This window comes from Microtus ochrogaster, chromosome 7 (assembly GCF_000317375.1).
Source record: "Microtus ochrogaster isolate Prairie Vole_2 chromosome 7, MicOch1.0, whole genome shotgun sequence".
In the NCBI taxonomy this organism is placed as follows: domain Eukaryota; kingdom Metazoa; phylum Chordata; class Mammalia; order Rodentia; family Cricetidae; genus Microtus; species Microtus ochrogaster.
Window position 1 is genome coordinate 43,627,001 of NC_022014.1, and position 9,790 is coordinate 43,636,790.

At 47.1% G+C, this 9,790-nt stretch overlaps 1 non-coding gene across 1 annotated transcript; it reads left to right on the forward strand.

Annotated features, from left to right (window-relative positions):
• Positions 1-312: 312 nt before the first annotated feature.
• On the forward strand, positions 313-419 carry LOC113456436. The gene has a single exon (XR_003377247.1). It is a non-coding gene; the product is annotated as a U6 spliceosomal RNA (small nuclear RNA).
• Positions 420-9,790: the final 9,371 nt, after the last annotated feature.

Sequence of the window (9,790 nt, forward strand, 5' to 3'; positions counted from 1 at the left end):
CAGAATGACACACACACACACACACACACACACACACACACAGAGAGAGAGAGAGAGAGAGAGAGAGAGAGAGAGAGAGAGAGAGAGAGAGAGAGAAAGGAGCACTGAGATCTGAGTAGGCCTTTCAGGGTCTCCCCATCTCAGTCTATCACTTGACATGGAAGTAAAAACTTTACATTGGTATGAATGTTGGTTTACTGATACAAATTTAAGGCCAATTTTGTTATATGTATATTTCTGCTCTTGTATAAGGTATTATGTTTATACAGCTCATTCCAAAAATGCAATGTATAGTTTAAGAAATACAAATTAGTGCTCGCTTCAGCAGCACACATACTAAAACTGGAATGATACAGAGAAGATTAGCATGGCCCTCGCGCAAGGATGACACACAAATTAGTTACGCGTTCCATGGGGGGGGGAGAAATACATATTAATAGTCATAGCCAGGTGGTGATGGCACATGTCTAAATTTTAATCCCAGCACTCGGGAGGCAGAGGCAGGTGGATCTCTGTGAGTTCAAGGCCAGCCTGGTCTACAAGAGCTAGTTCTAGGACAGGCTAGATAGCTATAGTGAAACTCTGTCTCGGGGTAGGAGGGCAGTCCTTCAGGGTTCCTGCTTCGCTGAGAAATCTGCCAAAGATGGATGCCCCAATGTTACAAAAAAACTTTGGGTGACTATCCAGGCAGCCAGATGTCTCTGTCACTTCTAGAATTTTGGAAGTTGCTTACAATGCACTTCCTGTTTGCTTAGGTAATATTATATCCTTCTGGAGTCTTTGATGGAGTTAAAGACTAAATAGTTATAATTATAACTTTCCATAGTTATTATAAAAGATAAATTAGATATGACACTTTAGACTCACAAAGATAGGATAGGTGATGGAGTATTTAATTTGTCAAATATCAATAGATTAAATATTGTAACTTAATCTTTGCTTGATAACCATTTTTTATATGTAATTTTAAAATGTCAAAGTTAAATCCTTCTTTTTCAATTAGACAGAAAGGGGAGATGATGTGGGATGCCCTTCTGTATGCTGTAAATATGTTTTATTAGCATTGGTTAATAAAGAAGCTGCTTTGGCAGGGCAGAGTATAGCTGAGGGGAAGTCCAAAAAAAGATAAAGGGAAAAAGAAGGCAGAATTGGAGAGATGCCAGCAGCCAGAGGGGAAGCGAGATGTGAAGTAACAAGCCATGAGCTTTGTGGTAAAATAAGAGTATTAGAAATGTGTTAATTTAAGTTGTAAGAGGTAGTTAATAATAAGCCTGAGCTAATTGGTCAAACAGTTTGTAATTAATATGTTTCTGTGTGATTTCTTGGGACCAAGTGGCCAAGAAAAGAAAGCCTAGCATCTGGTTATAATCACTGATAAGTAGCTTCGCAGGTAAGTCTGGCTTGAAGATCATGAGGCTATAGCCCTTCCCTCATAAGCAGGGGTATATAAAGCCAAGAGCCAAACTACAAAATTTGGATTGCTGGTCAAAATAGTGGGGTTTAGGTCCTATCTCTGGCTCTTGATAGAGGCATGTTCTAAACTGCCTCCAAAGATTACTATCTAATCAAGCCTCTATGGTAAAGAATAAGAATATAGTGCCAGGTGGTGGTGCACACCTTTAATCCTAGCACTTAGGAGGCAGAGTCAGGCAGATCTCTGTGGGTTCAAGGCTAGCCTGGTCTATAGAGTGAGTTTCAGGACAGCCAGGGCTGTTACACAAAGAAACCCTGTTAGCTGGGCGATGGTGGCGCACGCCTTTAATCCCAGCACTCGGGAGGCAGAGGCAGGCGGATCTCTGTGAGTTCGAGACCAGCCTGGTCTACATAGCTAGTTCCAGGACAGGCTCCAAAGCCACAGAGAAACCGTCTCAAAAAACCAAAAATAAATAAATAAATAAATAAATAACAAAGAAACCGTTTTTAAAAACAAACAAACAAAAAGGACACACCATTGTCCCCTCCCTTGAGGGTTAATTCAAATGGGCCTGTCAATCACCGAAAGAGAAAAACATCCCTCAGAGTACCTGTCCCCAAAACTTCCAGGACAGTGGTCTCGTGATGCTGTCTTGGTGCCATCCACTGTCCACTCTCAGCTCTCGAGGGCGCCTTCCTCTGCCGTAATAAACTATGAGCCTTCCACACTACTCTGTACCATGGGTTTCATCTGGATCTTTCTGTAGACCGAAGAGAGGCCAGAGCAAGGTCCTGCTGACATTCCAGTTAGGTGGTTCTGTTCTTTCTTCAGTCACAACTCTTTCTGGCTGTACTGCTCTCCACTCTTTACCCTAGCCAAAGCAAAGGACAGTTGTCCCGGGACCATTTTATAGAGGATGAGGGGTTTTGGTACCAGAGAATGAACACAGGCCTCACTTGCTAGCTGAGCTACATCCCACACTTGGCCCTTTTCGGTGATTTTTGATTTAAGACTTAGGACTTATTTTTAATCTCCACAGATGGGTGGGGAGCGCCATCTGTAGGCAGAAGAGGTTGTCTAGTCCCCTGGAACTGGAGTTACAGGCTGTGAGCCTCACAGTGTAGGTGCTGAGAACTGGAGTCTGGTCCTCTAGGCACACGGCTGCTCATGGTCACTGCCTCATCAACCCTGAGACAGAGTCTTGCAGCTGGTGTTTTTAGCACAAAAACCCAACTTTAGCCATCCCGACTCCCTAGGCTCTGCCACCTGCCTCACCAATTAAGAGTAACAGTGAAAAGCAGATTTCGTTTTTCAATGTGGTCACACCACGAAGAGGAAAAGATAGAGGATCCGGTGGCCCAAGTCCATTTAGGGGGGTACTTTTTTCCTTTTCTTTTTCTTTTTTTGTTTTTTTGAAACAGGGTTTCTCTGTAGCTTTGGAGCCTGTCCTGGAACTCCTTCTGTGTAGACCAGGCTGGCCTTGAACTCACAGAGATCTACCTATCTCTGCCTCCCAAGTGCTGGGATTAAAGGCACACGCCACCACCACCCAGCCTCCTGCACCTTGTTTTAGGCATGGTTTGGGATCAAGCCCGGGCCCCCAGGCATGCTGTGCTGGCCCTCTACCCACTGAACTCCATGACTATCATCATCTTTCGATATGGGAGTGTAGGCTGTGACTTTTACAGATCCTGTAGTGGCAGGCGTCATGGTCAGACCAACTTTACCATTCTTGGTCAAGTCACTATTTCTTCCTAAAGGAAGCCACCCAGAAACTCTCCCTTCCCCCGCTGCTAACTTCAACAGGGGACGATCCCAGTTCTTCCAGGTTCTCTGTCTGGCGAGGGAATGGATTTCAAGATGCCTCTGAAGTGGTCTAGTTCAGTATTGTTAAATCAGGTCAGCAATCTAGCTCTGACAAGTCGCCCAAGAAGAGGTGGTGTCCAAGCATTTCTTCCACTCTGCCTTCCTGATGGGTTCCACCAAGGTCAGAGACTGTGTGTGTGTGTGTCACGAGCACATGAGTGAGCGCGAGTGTGCGCACATGTGTAGGTGAGGGAGTGCAGGGGTACACATGCCTCTGGGCAGCAGCTACCATTTTGCCCATTTTTCAGCTCTCATTCTTACCTACTGAGAGAAGTCTTTCCAGACCCATTCCCTGCTGTTTTTACGAAGAGCTGGACTAAGCGTTAAAAGTCCCTTCTTAAGCCTTGAGGGCTGGGTTCAAATTATTAATTTACCAATTATATTAATTTACTATATTAATTTACCAATTTGTAGTCACAAACCCTTTGAAAGCCCATTACAATTTCCAGAGCACTATACCGCCCATCTCATCCATTTATTCCGCATGCATTTCTCGGGTAGGACAGTACCAGGGCATCCAATCTGAGATTACACAACAGACAGTGCCCCAGAAGCAGCAGCAGCAGCAGCATCCACTGTTGACCTCAGAGCTGCGGGGATTCAGTCCGCTCACAGTCACCTGAAGTGCACACTATTTTCCAGCAGGGGGCGGCCGCGGCCCAATTCGTGCCTTCTCTGCAAGACGCACACTAGCCTAAAGTGATTCTTTAAGACTAAGGAGGAAATCCAGACTCTCGCTTGCACTCTCCGAACTTCAGGGTGAGCAGCTAATTGCAATCTTTATGAAAGACTTCATAAACTGAAAAAGATCCGTAGGACAGACGGACCCTAAAAATCTCAGTGAGGGAAACAGATGCTTACTCAGGTTTGGGAAATGATCCTCAGCTCCTGACTTTGGGTCCTGGTCCTCTGGTGTCTGCAGTCCCCAAGAAGGCCTGCTTGGTTCTACAGCTCCCGCAAGGGCGGGCTTCAGAAAGCTAGTCCCACTGTGAAACCCGAGCAGGAACCAACCACATTGTTGTTAAGGAGTCCCCAAGCCCTACACGAATAGGTTTCTAGTTCTAGTTAAGAATAAGTTTCTGTTCCCTAAACCTGGTGTACAACACAAAACATGTTTTTAAACAGGGCGGTGATGGTGCACGCCTTGAATCCCTGCGCTCAGGAGGCACGGACAGGTGAGTTGGAGGCCAGCCAGGTCTACAGAGGCAAGTTCCAGGACAAGCAGGACTACACTAAGAAATCCAGTCTCAAAAAACAAAACCAAGCAAACATAGTTTTACACCTACACTGAACTCGTGACCCCTTGATGCATGGCTATGCTTTGCCTTACAAAATGGTTTTAGGGTACCTTGATCTACACCCTTGACCACCTACCCCACGATGTATAATTTTGCTTTTATTCTTTTTCATTGTATTTTTCTCACCGCCCCTGTAAACACACTTACAGCTGTTTTCTACTAACCTTGTAGCTCTTTCCTATAAAGGGGACCTCAAAAAGCTAGCCCCGGAACTGCTCTCTCAAATCCCGACTTGGGGTGCACCTCTAAAATAAGGCCTGCTTTACTTGGTTAATCATCGTGGGATTGGTCTTTCTCCTCGCATATTTGGAATTAACACTACCAGCACCGGGAGCTCTGTGGGCTGGGGAAGTCGCCAGGCAGGACCGGGAGTAGAGTTTATTTTTAGCTGCTACAGTGAGCCTCAACCTTATTTAGACATGGGGCGGGTGGGTGGGCAAGCGGGTGACAGGGTGAGCTGGAGGCTGCAGGACAGGGAGGTCTCCAGCTCCTCTTACCATTGCTCTGCCCTGCCCACCCCGGCTTACAATCCTTCCTGGGAGGCTAGGAACAGCAGCCCTTGCTGGCTGTCCCTAGTGCCATGATGCTCTGCAACCTACCTTGCTTCTTCACCAACACTTGGCGCTCCTCTACCCCCCCACCCCAGGACTGGGTGCTGTCCCTTCTTATTCTGGTGGTTAGAGTTCAACTCATGGAATTCTACAGATCTAGGTTCAAATCCCCTGGATGACTCTAAGTGACCTACCCTCTTGAAACCCAAGCTGGCTTCTCTGCCTCCTCTCTCTCTCTCTCTCTCTCTCTCTCTCTCTCTTGACAGTTTCTACTGGAAATCGAACACAGTAGAGCCTCCCACACGCTAGGCAAGCACTTAGTCCCAGGGCCTAAACTGCTGCTTCACCATCCCACCTCCCTCGTTGGTGCCGAAGATTGAAAGTCACTGAGTAGACATAGAATCTAGCCTACCAAGGTCAGTCCTCAGTCGGTGATGGAGATGGAGATTGAAGTCATGGGCCTTGTAACAGTGCGCATCTGGAGTATGAATTCATGAAGCAATGTGCAGAGAAGGGGATTTGGGGAGGTGATTAGAACATAAGGCTCTCTGACCTCATCAGTGATAAAATTTACTGAAGGGGTCTTTTTTTCTCTGTGGCTTTGGAGCCTGTCCTGGAACTAGTTCTGTAGACCAGGCTGGTCTCGAACTCACAGAGATCCGCCAGCCTCTGCCTCCCGAGTGCTGGGATTAAAGGCGTGCGCCACCATCGCCCGGCCTACTGAAGGGGTCTTAATCTGCCTATTGGGAAGCAGTGGGCAAGGGAATTGGGACCTAACTGAAGGGAGTGGCCCTGGGAGGCTGCTATGATTTGAATATGAAATGCCCCCAACCAGGTCAAATGTTTGAACCAGCAGGTGGCCCTGTTTGGGGCTGTTGTTGATCTTTCAGAATGTGAGGCCCGGAGGAAGTGGCTAGCTAGGTGACAGGCTTGAGGGCTATGGCCTGACTGCACTTCCTGCAGGAGCCTTCGTGGCTTCCTGGTCAGTCACTGTGTGAGGGTTGTGGCCACCAGGAACTCTGCGCCACTATCTCTGTTGCGCCTTCCTTGCCATGCTGAATTCCGTCACCACCATTCTCTAAAATGAAAAGGAGGGGACTGGAGAGATGGCTCCGTGGTTAAGAGCATTGGTTGCTCTTTCAGTGGACCAGGGATGATTGGTTCCCAGTACCCACATGATGTAACTCCAATTTGAGGGGATCTGACACCTTTTTCTAGCCTCTGAGGGCACCAGGAATACTCACAGTGCACAGACATACTTGCAGGCAAAACACCCACACACATGAAATAAGTTAAATAACTCTTAAAATTAAAAAAAAAAGAAAGAAAAAATTAAAACTTTTTGTTGTTTATTTTTTTCGAGACAAGGTTTCTCTGTGTTGTCTTGGCTGTCCTGGAACTTGCTCTGGAGACCAGGCTGGCCTCAAACTCAGAGATCCACCTGCCTCTGCCTTCTGGGTGCTGGGATCAAAGGTGTGCAGTACCACTGCCTGGCAGAAAAAAAAAACAGTGTTATTGAGGAATAATGGGTGCACAAAAGGCTGCACGACTTGAATGATTCTGCGCACAACCCGCACTCAGATCCCCCACGTCAAATCACAGTCAAGACCGAAACTGCCGAGTCTCCCTGCGCCCTTTCACTTTGCTTTCTCCGCTTTGTTTTACAGGAGGGACGCTTAACACGTGAGATGATCCAACTTAAGTGCACAATAAAGTGTTTTAAGTCTTCTGTGCTGCACAGCAGATTTCTAGTGCAGTAGGTAGGGGTGTGTGTGTGTGTGTGAGAGAGAGAGAGAGAGAGAGAGATGCTCATGCATGTGTGTGCACATGTACAGTGTGGATGCATGCTCCTACTTGTGCTTATCAGTGCACGGGCATGTGGGGTCAAAGGTACTTATCAGATCTTGGTCACTCTCCACCTTATATTGGAGCAGTGTCTCTCAGTCGAACCCAGAGCACACCAATTCAGCGGGTGTGGCCCTGGGGATCCCCTGTCTCCAGCCTCTAAGTGCTGAAATTACAGTCAGCTGCTCCGCTCACCAGGCATTTACGTGTGTGCTGGTTAGTTTTTATCAGCTTAACACAAACTATAGTCATCTGGGAGGAGGGAACCTCAATTGAGAAAATGCCTCCATCAGATTGGTTACTAGGCAAGTGGATGGGAATATTTTCCCGGTTACTGATTAGTGTGAGAGGGCCCAACCCAATGTGGGTGGTCCTGGTTTGTACAAGAAAGCAAACCAGGAAGTCCTGTAAGCAGCTTCCTCGGTGACCTCTGCTTCATTTCCTGCCTCCAGGCTCCTGCCCTGACTTCCCATTATGACAATTACCTGGAAGTGAGAGCTAGACAAACCCTTTCCTCCCCAGGCTTTTTTGGTCACAGTGTTCGCGTAAAGGCAATAAAAAGAGAGCTAGGACTATGTGCGTGTTGGGGAATCTGAACTCGGATCCTCATGCTTGCATGCCAAGTGCTCTCCACACCAAGTCCTTCTCCCTAGCCCTAAGAATTAACTTCTCTGGGAACCAGTTCCGACTCATTTAAGGAGGAATATCTGCCTCTGAAAAGGGACCAAACAAAAATCCTGTCCGATCCCAATTAAACGGTCCTGATTATCCAGTCTCTTGGGACCTGTCCCCAAGCAGTCCTTGCATAATTTTATGAGCCGGGCGGTGGTGGCGCACGCCTTTAATCCCAGCACTCGGGAGGCGCTGACCTGTGTAGCCTCTGTTTGTACATCTCAGAGGTACTCACTCTCTGTAAAACCACACTCCTGAATCAATAACAGGTTGGACAGTCCTGACTGGGTAGTGGGTTGGGGCCCCACATGCTCGTGCACTGGTATGCACAGGTAGGAGCATGCTCGTGCACTGGTATGCACAGGCAGGAGCATGCATCCACACTGCTCTCCGCTCCTAGATCTTCCAGACAGCTTGGAAGACGCCATCAAATGTCCCTGATTCAAAGGTGCCTGGTGGTGGTACATGACTGTTATCACAGCCCCCAAGTGGCAGAGAAAGCCCAGTCCAATTTAGTGCATTCTAGGCCATCCAAACTTGCATTGCAAGACCCTGTCTATTAAAAAAAAAAAAAGTGCATGCAGGGGAAAAGCTCAGGCAGTAAGGTTTTCCAAGCAAGAATGAGAACCTGAATTTTATCTCTAGTACCTGCATTTTAAAAAAGCTGGGTATAGGGCTGGAGAGATGGCTCGGGGGTTAAGAGCATAGGCTGCTCTTCCAGAGGACCTGAGTTCAATTCCCAGAAACCACATGGTGGCTCACAACTGTCTACAATGAGATCTGGTGCCTTCTTCTGGCCTGCAGGCATACATGCATAACAAATAAATAAACCTTTTTTTTTTTAAAAAGTAATTAATTTTACAAAAAAAAAAAAAGCTGGGTGTGGTGTGTTACACTATAATCCTAGACAGCTCAGCCTCCTGGGCTAGTTCCAGCCAGTAAGAGACCCTGTCTCAAAAAGCAAGATGGAAAGTGCTTGAGGAATGCCAGCCAAGGTCCTCCTCTGGTTTCCACGGATGGGCACACATGGGCACACACACACACACAAAGTGCCTTGAAGAGGTAGGGTTGAGGCTTCTTCTTGTAACCCTGCCCAGTTTTCAAACCGTGACTGAACTTGGGGTCCCCCAGCTACCCAGGATGCCAAGGCTCTCCCTCTCTGTGCAGTTACTTCAGTAAGAATTGTCCCCAGAGGGCTGGTCCCCGGCTACTGTCCTTAGATTCTGCCCAGGCCCTGATTAAAGAGATACTGCAATGTTTTTGTTTTTTTTTTTTTTTAAATAAACGTGTTGTAACCAGAGGCCCCAGTAACCACAGTATCCTGGCTGACTATGCCTCGTAGGCTGAGAGCCAAGAGAAGCTCTCTGGCACCTTGCATTCTGGGAGCCCAACAGCCAGGATAAGGCCTAAGAGGACCTGGGGGAGGCAGTCCCGCTCCCTCACCAACTCCCTCTAGAACCATTCAAGTAATCAGACTCAGGGCCAGTGCTTTCCACCCACTCCTCCCCAGTGACCTTGCACATTACCCGTCTGGCCTTGCCATGGTCAACAAGATAAAGTCAAAACACCTTGCCCAAGTGACCAAGATCACTGGGAGTTTGCACCTCTGGCCACATCAAGGCACTGAGACCTCTGAAAATGCCCTTTCCCATATGGATGAGAAGAGCCTATGTGTTGGGGAATATTATTTTAAAGTGTGTTGTTTATGCTGCATTTGCTTAACTCTGTGAAGCTGGGTTTTTTTTTGTTTTTTTTTTTTTTGCCTGTCTAAAAAAATGCCTGATGGTCTAAAAAGACCTGAACGGCCAATAGCAAGGCAGGAGCAAGAAGAGGCGGGGCTGCCAGGCAGAGAGTATAAATAGAAGGAGGCCCAAGGAAGAAGAGGAACAAGAAAATAAGGAGAGGAAGACTTTAGGGCCAGGCACCCAGCTACACAGCAATCCACAGAGAAAGAAGTAAAGCCTGGTCTACAAGAGCAAGAGCTAGTGCCAGGACAGGCTCCAAAGCTACAAAGAAACCCTGTCAAAAAAAAAAAAAAGTATACAGAAACAGAAAAAGACAAATAAGTCCAGAAGCAAAAGGTAGTCAGGATAATTAAGTTAAGAAAAACTGGCAAGAAATGCTAAGGCTAGGCATTCAGAATT